Below are 12467 nucleotides of genomic sequence, written 5' to 3'. Positions count from 1 at the left end.
CCCACAGCCAACTCACTGGGCAGCATCTTCACATGAAGCGTTCTAAGGGAGAGTTACACACCCGTCACGTCCACAATGCACTTCTGTCTGCCCCTCCACCTGCTCTTCCCACAGCCTTCCCCAGTACACTCCATTTAACAGCAACTCCATCCGTCGAGGTGCTCAGGCCCAAACCAGTGAGTCTTCTGAGGCTCTCCAAGAGAGGAGAAATGCACAGGACCCACCCCTAGTCCTCAGCATCTATTCAATTCTTCCACAGCATCATCACCTATAATTGATGATCACAACATTTCTTTCCCCTTCTGTCCCTCTCCTGCCGTATCTTCTCCATCCAGCTGTGAGAACAATCCTGTTAAAATGTTAAGTCAGATAGGGATCCTCCTTTCCTCCAATTCTCCTGTGGCTCCCACCTCTCTCAGAGTAAAAATTGAAGTCTTCACACTGTCTAAAGGCACTATCTATTCTTTCTCTCCATTCCCTGCATATAAAGTGATAGGAGATGCATCCCCTCATCTCCTATCACTCTCCCCTGCTGCATGGACCCCCTTATTATTCCTGCAATAACACGTCACAAAGCTCCTAACTCAGGGCCTTTAAACTGGCTCTTACCTTTTCTTGGACCTCTCTTTTCACGGACACTTTCATGGCTCACATTCCATCTCCTTTCAACCCTTTTCTTCAAATGTCACCTTCTCAGAATCATGCTTTACTCCATTCTCTCCCTCAAGGCTGGCTCTATTTTCTCTTTAGCACTCGACCTCCTCTGAAACCAGAGCTGATAGATGTAATGAACTATGTCAGTTTTGCTTATGGCTGAACTCTCAGTTTTCTACGGCAGTTCTAGGTACACAATAGAGCTTCATAAACTTTTCTTGGGATTAATTAATTTAAATATGGCTCAAAATTCAGATGTACAAAGCATTTAACAGTGAAAAACTTTGCCCATCGCCTATGCCTCAGCCCCCTTCCAATCCCAAGCATCAACTTTGCAATTCTGAATTACTTTATACAAATATTGCACACTTTACTACACTCCCTCTTCTCAACAAAACTTGAAACAAAAACTTCCAGATGTACAAGCTGGATCTAGAAAAGACAGAGGAACCAGAGATGAAATTGCCAACATCTGTTGAATCATAGAAAAAGCAAGAAAATTCCAGAAAAACATCAACTTCTGCTTCATTGACTAAGCTTAAACCTTTGACTGTGTGGATCACAACAAACTGTGGAAAATTCTTGAAGAAATGGGAATAGCAGACCACCTTACCTGCCTCCTGAGAAACTGGTATGCATGTCAAGATACAACAGTTAGAACCAGACATGAAGCAATGGACTGGTTCCAAATTGGGAAAGGAGTACGTCAAGGCTGTATATTGTCTGTCACCCTGCTTATTTAACTTCTGTGCAGAGTACATCAAGTGAAATGCCAGGCTGGATGAATCCCAAGCTGGAATCAAGATTGCTGGGAGAAATATTGATAACCTCAGATATGCAGATGACACCACCCTAATGGTAGAAAGTGAAGAGGAGTTAAAGAGCCTCTTGACGGGGGTGAAAGAGCAGAGTGGAGAAACTGGCTTAAAACTCAACATTCAAAAAACTAAGATTATGGCATCCAGTCCCATCACTTCTTGGCAAGTAGATGGGGAAACAATAAAAGCAGTGAGAGACTTATTTTCTTGGGCTCCAAAAGCACTGCAGATGGTGACTGCAGCCATGAAATTTAAAAAACGCTCACTCCATGGAAGAAAAGCTATGACAAACCTAGACAGCTCATTAAAAAGCAGACATCACTTTGCCAACAAAGGTCTGCAGACTCAAGTTATGGTTTTTCCAGTAGTCATGCATGGATGTGAGAGCTGCACGGTAGAGAAGGCTGAATGCCAAAGAATCGATGCTTTCCAACTGTGGTGCTGGAGAAGACTTCTTAAGAGTCCCTTGGACAGCAAGGAGATCAAACCAGTAATCCTAAAGGAAATCAACTCTAAATATTCATTGGAAGGGCTGATACTGAAGCTCCAATACTTTGGCCACATGATGCGAAGAACTGACTCATTGGAAAAGACCCTGATGCTGGGAAAGAGTGAAGGCAGGAGGAGGAGGGGACAACAGAGGATGAGATGGTTGGATGGCATTACTGACTCAATGGACATGAGTTTGAGCAAGCTCTGGAAGATAGTGAAAGACAAGGAAGCCAGGCATGCTACAGTCCATGCGGTGGCAGAGTCAGACACAACTGAGCGACTGAACAACTCTTCTCGTTGTTTAACAGACGTAGCTGCTGCTGCTGCTGCTAAGTCGCTTCAGTCGTGTCCGACTCTGTGCGACCCCATAGACGGCAGCGCACCAGGCTCCCCCATCCCTGGGATTCTCCAGGCAAGAGCACTGGAGTGGGTTGCCATTTCCTTCTCCAATGCATGTAAATGAAATGAAATGAAATTAAATGAAAGTAATGAATGTAAAATGAAAGTAAAAGCGAAAGTGAAGTCGCTCAGTGTATCCGACTCTTAGTGACCCCATGGACTGCAGCCTACCAAGCTCCTCCGTCCATGGGACTTTACTACACCTCATCTTACTTTCCTTCTTTTGACTCACAGTTCATTTTTGGGCGTCGTGCCGGATGACTTTCCCTTCTTTTTCCACCGCTGCCTCCAAGTGTTTATCCTGGTCCTGTGCTCCCCTTGATCGTCATCTCGGTCGAAGTCCACTCGCTCAGAGTCAGTAGTGGACCCTGAAATAGCTCCCAGCGCTGGCCGCTGGCCTTTGCAGGCTTTGGATTGTCACAACTAGCAGATGCCTTTCGTTCGACTGCTCCTTTTGACAATAACCACCTAATAGAAATTAGAGTAGCCTTTGTGGCGGGCTGGGGATGTAGCTCAGTGGTAGAGCGCATGCTTTGCATGTATGAGGCCCCGGGTTCGATCCCCGGCATCTCCAGGGCGAGTGATGCCTTCTGTTTTGCTTTCTCTCGATTCCAGAGTTTAGAAATGCAGAAACACCCTAAAGAAAGCGTGGAGTTTGCACAGGTTGTGGGCACGGCGGCGACCTTCACCCACTATAGGCTCAACCCCGCGACGGTGCATTTAAACTTCGGACTTAAAATTCATGGATTAAGCTCGTCGATGGCATCAGCATGCGAACCTTATCCCTCCTCAGCGCCTGTTTTTCTCAGGGATGGAAAAGAAGGGCTAAGGTGCTGGCAGAAAAGGGACGGAAGTGGGAAGGACGGTCAGTCAAGCATGATTGGTAGAGTTTGAATTTCTCAGGCTGCCAATAATCTTGTCTTTAGTGCCCCAATTTTGTCCCAATTAAATCCAACTTCAAACCTCAAGCTAGATACAACCGGAACCCTTTCTTCAAGTAAAAGTTACTGAAAAAAATTATTGTGTGCCCGGCTAGCTCAGTCGGTAGAGCATGAGACTCTTAATCTCAGGGTCGTGGGTTCGAGCCCCACGTTGGGCGATAGGTGTATTTTGTTCTTAACTACCGGAAGGTTGATAGTGAGAAATACTTCTGTCTTTGATCCATGTGTAAGTTGATGTGGGCTTCTTGATGTTACTCTCTCTCCTTTCCCTACTAACAAAGCAACCTTTTAGAAATTGTTGAAAGAATCCGCCATGCAGTGCAGAGGACGTCAGTTAGAGCCCTGGTCTGGGAGGAACCCGAATTGCCTTGGGCAACTAAGCCCATGGGCCACAACTGTTCAGCCTGGGCTCTGGAGGCGTAGCCACAACTACTGAAGCCTAGATACTCCACAGCCTGTGCTCCACAGCAGGAGATACCACTGCAATGAGAAGCTTGTGCACCACAATTAGAGAAAGCACCCGCGCAGCAAGGAAGACCCGGTGCAGCCAAAAATAAATAAATATTTTTTAAAATTGTTCAAAATGTATGTAATAAAATTTACCATTTTCACTATTATTTTAAAAAATTATAGCTGATACACAATGTGTTAGTTTCTGCTATCAGCAGATATATATATGTGTGTGTGTGTGTGTATGTATGTATGTCTGCTATGTGTATATACTTTGACATATTCTTTTCCATTATGGTTTATTAGCAGATAGTGAATATAGTTCCCTGTGCTATACAATTGGATCTTGTTCATTTTCACTATTTTAAAGTGCACAATTCTGTGCCTCTAAACACACTCACATTGCTAGGCAACCCTCATCACCATCCATCCTCAGAACTTTTCCATATTGCCCAACTGCAATTCTACCCAATGAACATTATCTCCCTACCTATCTTTCTCCCTGTCCCTGGCAACCACCGTTTTACTCTCTGTCTCTATGCATTTGGCTATTCTTTATTGTTGTTTAGTCACTAAATCATGTCTGACTCTTTGAGATCCCATGGGCTGTAGCCCACCAGGGATCCTCTGTCCTTGGGATTTCCCAGGCAAGAATACTGGAGCGGGTTGCCATTTCCTTCTCTGGGGGAACTTCCAGACCCAGGGATCCAACTCACTTCTTCTGCATTGCCTGGCGGATTCTTTACTGCTGTGCCACTCTAGGAACCTCATATAAGATGAATCAAAATTATTTTTCCTTTGTGATTGGTTTATTTCACTTAGCATGATGTCTTCAAGATTCTTCCATGTTGTAGTTTTGGAAGTGTTGGCCACAGCAATCAGAGCAGAAAAAGAAATAAGAGGAATTCAGATAGGAAAAGAAGAAGTAAAACTCTCACTCTTTGCAGACGACATGATCCTCTACATAGAAAACCCTAAAGACTCTACCAGAAAATTACTAGAGCTAATCAATGAATACAGTAATGTTGCAGGATATAAAATTAACATACAGAAATCCCTTGCATTCATATACACTAACAATGAGAAAACAGAAAGTGGATTAAAGATCTAAATGTAAGACCAGAAACTATAAAACTCCTAGAGGAGAACATAGGCAAAACATTCTCTGACATAAATCACAGCACGATCCTCTATGACCCACCTCCCAGAATATTGGAAATAAAGCAAAAATAAACAAATGGGACCTAATTAAACTTAAAAGCTTTTGCACAACAAAGGAAACCATAAGCAAGGTGAAAAGACAGCCTTCAGAATGGGAGAAAATAATAGCAAACAAAGCAACAGACAAAGGATTAATCTCAAAAATATCAAGCAACTCCTGCAGCTCAATTCCAGAAAAATAAATGACCCAATCAAAAAATGGGCCAAAGAACTAAACAGACATTTCTCCAAAGAAGACATACAGATGGCTAACAAACACATGAAAAGATGCTCAACATCACTCATTATTAGAGAAATGCAAATCAAAACCATAATGAGGTACCATTACACGCCAGTCAGGATGGCTGCTATCCAAAAGTCTACAAGCAATAAATGCTGGAGAGGGTGTGGAGAAAAGGGAACCCTCTTACCCACCGTTGGTGGGAATGCAAACTAGTACAGCCACTATGGAAAAACAGTGTGGAGATTCCTTAAAAAACTGGAAATAGAACTGCCATATGACCCAGCAATCCCACTCCTGGGCATACACACCGAGGAAACCAGATCTGAAAGAGACACGTGCACCCCAATGTTCATCACAGCACTGTTTATAATAGCCAGGACATGGAAGCAACCTAGATGCCCATCAGCAGATGAATGGATAAGGAAGCTATGGTATATATACACTATGGAATATTACTCAGCCATTAAAAAGAATTCATTTGAATCAGTTCTGATGAGATGGATGAAACTGGAGCCCATCATACAGAGTGAAGTAAGCCAGAAAGATAAAGACCAATACAGTATACTAACACTATATATGGAATTTAAAAAGATGGTAACGATAATCCTATATGCAAAACAGAAAAAGAGACACAGATGTACAGAACAGACTTTTGGACTCTGTGGGAGAAGGCAAGGGTGGGATGTTCTGAGAGAATAGCATTGAAACAAGTACACTATCAATGGTGAAACAGATCACCAGTCCAGGTTGGATGCACAAGACAAGTGCTCAGGGCTGGTGCACGGGGAAGACCCAGAGGGATGAGATGGAGAGGGGGGCGGGAGGGGGGATCGGGATGGGGAACACATGTAAATCCATGGCTGATTCATGTCAATGTATGGCAAAAACCACTACAATATTGTAAAGTAATTAGCCTCCAACTAATTAAAATAAATGGAAAAAAAATAAAAAATAAAACATAAAAAAAGAGAAAAAAATAAATGAAAAAAAAAGAATAAAATAAACTTGCAAGTTGATGCTCATAGATCTAAAATAAATAAATAAATAAAGTTTACTGCTAGTTTTGCTTCACCCTTAAAAAAAAAAAAGATTCTTCCAAGTTGTAGCATGCTCCAAATTTCTTCCTTTCAAGGCTAAATAACAGGGGGTTCCCTTGTGGCTCAGACGATAAAGAATCTGACTGCTTTGTGGGAGACCTGGGTTTGATCCCTGGGGTCCCAAAGAATCAGACACGACTGAGCAACTAACACTTTCATTTTTCGATATTCCATTTTATCTATATACCATATTTTGTTTATCCATTTATCTCTCAGTAAACACTTCAGCTCACTTCAGTCGCTCAGTCCTGTCCAACTCTTTGTGACCCCATGGACTGCAGCATGCCAAGCTTCCCTGTCCATCACCAACTCTCCAAGCTTGCTCAAACTCATGTCCATCAAGTCCGTGATGCCATTCAACCATCTCATCCTCTGTCGTCCCTGTCTCCTCCTGCCTTCAACCTTTCCCAGAATCAGGGTCTTTTCAAATGAGTCAGTTCTTTGAATCAGGTGGCCAAAGTACTGCAGTTTCAGCTTCAGCATCAGTCCACTTATATTCCTTTTATCTTTCAACAATTCAGTGAATAATGCTGCTGTGAACATGGGTTTACTTTTACCTGTTCTGTTCAAGTTCCTACTTTCACTTCTTCTGCACATATATCTATAAGTGGATTTGCTGATCATAAGGTATTTCTATGTTTATTTATTTTTTAATCGTCATACCATTTTCCACAGAGGCTGCACCACAGAATGAGTTTTTAAAACATCTTTTGAGTAGGTAATATACTGTACTGTTCAAAAAATGAGACATCTATAAAAATATTCAGTGAAAAGAATCCAACTTCTATTCTCCCTTCTTAGGTAACAAGTTTGTATTCATGTACATATTCTTTCAGAATTTTTTTAATGCAAAGATATTTTTATTTTCCTCTATTCTACACAAAGATATAATTACAGCTCTTTTATATTTTGATTTTCTTTCTATCTCAAGACATAGAAATTTTCCTCAGTCTTTTTTGCAGCTGTCTAATATCCCACTGTAGATGAATCTTAGTTCATTCAGCAGATCACCTACTGATGGATATTTATAGTTTCCAATCTCTTGCAATTTCAAGTGATGGGGCATTAATAAGCATGTAGTGTAGTCATTTTGCACTTTTGAATTTACATCTGTAAGGCAAATTACCAGAAGTAAGATTCCTGGGTCAAGTAAGATTCATTATATATGAAGCTGTAATTTTACAGAAATAGACAAATCACCAGGCTGTGGCTCCTATAGGGTATCATTACTTCGCACCAGTTGTAAATGAGACTGATTGTTTCTCCACTGCCTTGGTGGCATCAAGCTGCTTATTTCCAGGGCCCCTCATTGTCTGTCTTATAAGATAATAACCATTGCAGGGCCTACAGGATACTACCTACAGAGAGAGGGACCTTCCTTTTGCCTCTCATAAGAGCATACTTGGACAAAAGATTTTGAAGATCACATTGTCACTCTAACTTATGATTTTTAATCCAACTGTATCGGATAACACTATTTTTTCTCTTTTCAAACCTGTTTTTGTGGGAGCCATCATGTTTTCTTCACTTGCAAAGCCATGACATCATTGGAAGGCCTGTTTAGTTATTTTTTACTTGGCAAATTTTCTCCCTTGGGCAGGAAGACTCCAATCAGATATAAGAAATTAAATTTGTATGTGATTTTCTATAAGGTCTTGGTGTTATGTAGGGAATATATAAATTATTAGATCATGCATGTAGATTGTGAAGTGATCTCTATGATGATATATAATTTATATGTAAATACTGATCAACCATCTACTTGAATATTTTTATTTAAAAATCTCATTTGAAACAGAAAATTATCTCCAGGTTTAATATATTCATGGCTAGTGGGTAAAGAACCTGCCTGCAATGCAGGAGACACAGGAGATGCAGTTTTGATCCCTGTGACAGGAAAATCCTCTAGAGGAGGAAAGGGCAACCCACTCCAGTGTTCTTGCCTGGGAAATCCCATAGACAGAGAAGCCTGGCGGGCTACAGTCCATGGGATTGCAAAGAGTCAGACACAACTGAGCATGAATAAGTAGACGGATATTCTGACCAGTCTAAAAATATTCCAGTATCAAAAATAAAAATACTCCTGTATCTTTAACAGTTACTGGTTTCCCTTTCCTAAACTTGAGAAAATCATTCTTCTATGGTTTCTGTAGCATCAGTAGAGAAGGTTCGATCATCATCAAATGCTCACCTCAATATTTCAATGCTATTTATATCACATTGGTTTAAGGGTACAAGTCCCCCTAAAAAAAGGCATGTCTCAGTCACATCATGGGGAATGTGAATTTTGGGTAAGGAGGAAGACAAAATGTCAACTGCTGCTGCTGCTGCTGCTGCTGCTAGGTCGCTTCAGTTGTGTCTGACTCTGTGCAACCCCATAGACGGCAGCCCACCGGGCTCCCCCATCCCTGGGATTCTCCAGGCAAGAACACTGGAGTGGGTTGCCATTTCCTTCTCCAATGCATGAAAGTGAAAAGTGAAAGTGCGTCGCTCGGTCGTGTCCGACTCTTAGCGACCCCATGGACTGCAGCCTACCAGGCTCCTCCATCCATGGGATTTTCCAGGCAAGAGCAAGCTAATTCTGGAGGACTCCCTGCCAAAGGAATAGTGGCCAAAAAAGATGACCCAGAATGACCTGCTCCTCTAGTCTGTGTCAGGACCAATTGGATTAAAATCACTGCCTATTTTGGGAAACCCTTTCTGCTGTCATTTGAGATGTTCAGTGTCTAAGGGCAGTGGAAGGCTTTTGAAAAGGGAAAGGAATATATACGTCTTTTGTGATTAATATTCAATGTATTACAGTTACATATGTTGAAGTCTAGTTTTTCTCAAGGTTTTAAATTCAATTTAAAAACATTGTTGTTTTTATTAAAAAGCTAGAAAATTTTGAAACAACCAGAACAATCCCTTTCATTGGTTCTTGTGTGAATTAAAGCTACCGAAAGGCATCATCCTGAACATCTAAGCCACTGATGATATTCTCTAAAACATTTAAAATGATAATTACAGACTATCTGAACCTTCAATTCATGATGAGGTGAGGGAGGCACTGGTGAGGTCACACAGCTAGGACCTAAAGCTGATGTGTATTGTTTATTTGAAATTTTCTGAATGAACCTCTGTGTTCATTCATCTTAAAAAGTCCACATTGTGTTAAAAATTCCTACTGTGTTCTTCATTTGCCTGGGAGTCCTCAAACACATAAAATCCTGTGTCCTGCACTCATTTTTCTACCCATATGCAAACAAAACCAGCAAATGGTGTGGATGTAGTCATCAGAATGCAGAGCCTTGGGGGTATAGCCACAGCTCCTTAACCTCCAAGGCTGGTTAAAGAGGTCTTGGTTTTCCCCCCATCCTTAAATCCACCAAATTTATGCCTACTTCAGGGCCTTTGAGCCTTCTGCCCCCTCTCCCAAAGTCCTTTTCTCCAAGATATTTGTAAGGTGGCTCTTTCTTACCTTTCTGACTCAGCTCATTGTCACCTCTTGTGATGTGTCTTTCCTGGCCTATCTCTCTAATACTGTCCTCTGCCTACCACTCTGTCAGATAACCCTCATTAATTTTCTCCCAGTCTGTATCACTCTCTAAGATTATTTTTCTATCTGCTTATTTGTTTGTTGTTTTAATTGTCTATTAGAAGGTAAACATCAGGAGGGCAAGGACCTGGCTTATCTTTTTCATTGCAGTGTGAATGAATGAATGAATGAATGAAGCTTCCCTTTAACAGTGGCACACCATGGGTTTGTTGCAAGAGTGCAAAGAATCAATATATGCCCAGCATCTAGAACAGTTTTTAGTCCATGGTAAGGATTCAATTCACAAGATTTGTAGCTATTAATATTATTTCCTAACCCTGAAGTTTTATACAGTAACAGAACAACCAGAGGGAAAGGGAGATGATCAATAGAGTGACTATAGAAGGGTATATCATGAGATCTATGAGGAGTATAAGGAAATGAGCCAGTGGGGTGGGAACTGGTGAATGTGGAGATAAAACAGAAATGGTGGAAGAGAGAAAAGTGTTGAAGCTGAGTGATGAGTACTTGGGACTTCTTAATACCATTCTGTCTATTTTAAATTTCCTAATAAAAGTTTAAAAAAATAAAAGCAGAAAGTAACACATTACTTTTTAGTGAGAGATTTAGGTAAATAATTTTGTAGACTGTTGATGCTGAGTTTATTTGATTGAGGTTTATTTGAAAAAAATAAGGTAAAGATCCAGCAAAGCTACAATTAAACAGAGCTCTCAGTGTATGTTTACATCCTTTGAAGAATTTCCCTAGGGAACCTCAGAAGTGGGGGAGCCAATCTTTGGTCCCATGCATTGTGTCCTGGCACCCATATTTGACTCTTTTATTTTTTACTAAAAAAAAAAAAAAAAAAACCTTGCTGAACTTGATTCTTTCAAGAATTCTTCCAAGTGAGGTCCAAAATTCCTCTTTATCTAGGAAAAATTAAAGATAGGCCTGAAGTGTGAGTTTCTACCAGGAAACAAGTGTGCTTTCAAATTGTCAGGGCAGTGCTGAAAGGATAAAGCGGCCAATTTTAAAGGGGCTTCTACTGACAAGCAGCAACAATTTAAGCATCAAAAAGAGGGTAATTTTGGCATTAATTGAAACAAGATGAAACTAATAAAGCTCTCAAGCCCTACTGACAAGTTAGCATTAAATGGAACCCCCAAAAAATATGACCCACATGAGACAACTTCCTGTGGAGCTTATTGTCCAACTCAGCTGCCTCTTTGGTGTTAACCGTGTTGCAGTGGATTTGTTTACTGTCTCCCTACGGAAGTCAGAGGAGAACTCGAATGTTAGCTGAGGCAGGGACCAAAATCCATCTGGTGAAGAGTGACAGGATGGAGTGATGATCCTGGCCTCCCAGAGTCTTGGGTGGACTTGGAGGGGGTACAGCAAGAGACACTCTGACAGTCCAGAGCCTGGGATGTAGGGACTGTACTGATTTATCTCAAGTGGGATCCAAAATTCTTCACTCCTCTAGGGCTCTAAGTTGTACATATGGGCCCTAGCCTTTTTGGTCGGGTTTACATCTGTAAACCAAGCTAAGGCATATGAGTAAGTATTAAAAAACAAACAAACAAAAAAAACCCCGATAAAGAGATGGGCATGATATTGATTTTGTGTCTGTGAAAGTAATGTGAATGCAGGTAACCTAACAAGCTTTGCCATCACGGGGCTAGTTTTGATTATGCTTTGTTTGCATTTAAGATGTGAAAGTGCTTTCACTGCCAGGGCCTGGGATTTGATTCCTGCCCCGGCAACTAAAATCTCTCAAGCTGCGCAGCACCGCACCCGAAACTTCCACCCCGCCCCCGCCTCCGCACAACCCACCCCCGCCCCCAACGCCAAAAAAAAAAAAAAAACAAAAAACCAACCTGTGAAATTTTATTTAAAAAGAATTTGATTTACCACTTAGATATTTTATCTACTTGACTTTCAAGCTTGACATAAGTCCTAGGGAAAGAAGTAGCTGCTTCTCGCTCGTGTAGATTGTTGTACCGTCAGGTGTATGAAAGTGTAAACCCCACTTTCCACGCATAGAAGCAGGCTACACTTCAGAAGTCCACACTGTGTGCCTGTCTGCAGACATCTTTCCGACCGGGAACTCTGGCCTGGGGACGCCAAGAACCGCTGGTCTGCTTCTCTGAAGTCTTCGCTGACGTTTTGCCCTTGACCTCTGGAGCCCGTTTCCTAACACACCCTTCGAAACGCATAGGCACGTAGCAGATGCGCAGCAAATGAGGACGGGTGAAGGAGGCGGCTGACAGAGACGCCTGTGGAGAGGCTGTTGTTCTTTTTACTGTTTTATTTTGCCTCTGAAGACGGATGCGTAGGTGCAGGCCGGGAGTGAAACCAGTCAGGATAGAAAAACTCAGACTCGCTCACGGTGGTGTCCCGTAAGGTGAAGGTTGTCGCGCTAATAATCGTCAGCGCTGAGCGGGAACAATCACCAGCAGATCTCTGGCAGAACCAGGTACTTTTCCGGCTATGCTAACTTGAATTTCTCTCGGTGCCCTGTTTCATTCCGCATTCTCCGTCCTTTAGTTCCGTCTACTATTTCCTCTACCCCACATTTAGTCACCTTGTGTGACGTGTCTGTGGCTCAGTGGCCTCACCTGCAGGAGAGGGAGACACCAACAACAGGACCAGACA

The 12467-nt window shown here is 41.9% G+C and overlaps 1 long non-coding RNA gene and 2 other non-coding genes across 3 annotated transcripts in view; all 3 read left to right on the top strand.

Annotated features, from left to right (window-relative positions):
- Positions 1-2865: 2865 nt before the first annotated feature.
- On the top strand, positions 2866-2937 carry TRNAA-UGC. Its single transcript has one exon. It is a non-coding gene; the product is annotated as a tRNA-Ala (tRNA).
- Positions 2938-3389: 452 nt separating this feature from the next.
- TRNAK-CUU lies at positions 3390-3462 on the top strand. Its single transcript has one exon. It is a non-coding gene; the product is annotated as a tRNA-Lys (tRNA).
- An 8226-nt stretch (positions 3463-11688) lies between these two features.
- LOC122440009 overlaps positions 11689-12467 on the top strand; it is a 2020-nt gene continuing 1241 nt past the window's right edge. Inside the window, exon 1 of the long non-coding RNA XR_006269028.1 lies at positions 11689-12288. This is a non-coding gene — a long non-coding RNA (uncharacterized LOC122440009). The remainder of the gene's footprint in view (positions 12289-12467) is intronic.

Source organism: Cervus canadensis, chromosome 4, assembly GCF_019320065.1.
Source record: "Cervus canadensis isolate Bull #8, Minnesota chromosome 4, ASM1932006v1, whole genome shotgun sequence".
Lineage (NCBI taxonomy): Eukaryota > Metazoa > Chordata > Mammalia > Artiodactyla > Cervidae > Cervus > Cervus canadensis.
Note: the sequence above shows the minus strand (reverse complement) of the source record. Positions and strands in the feature narration are given on the sequence as shown.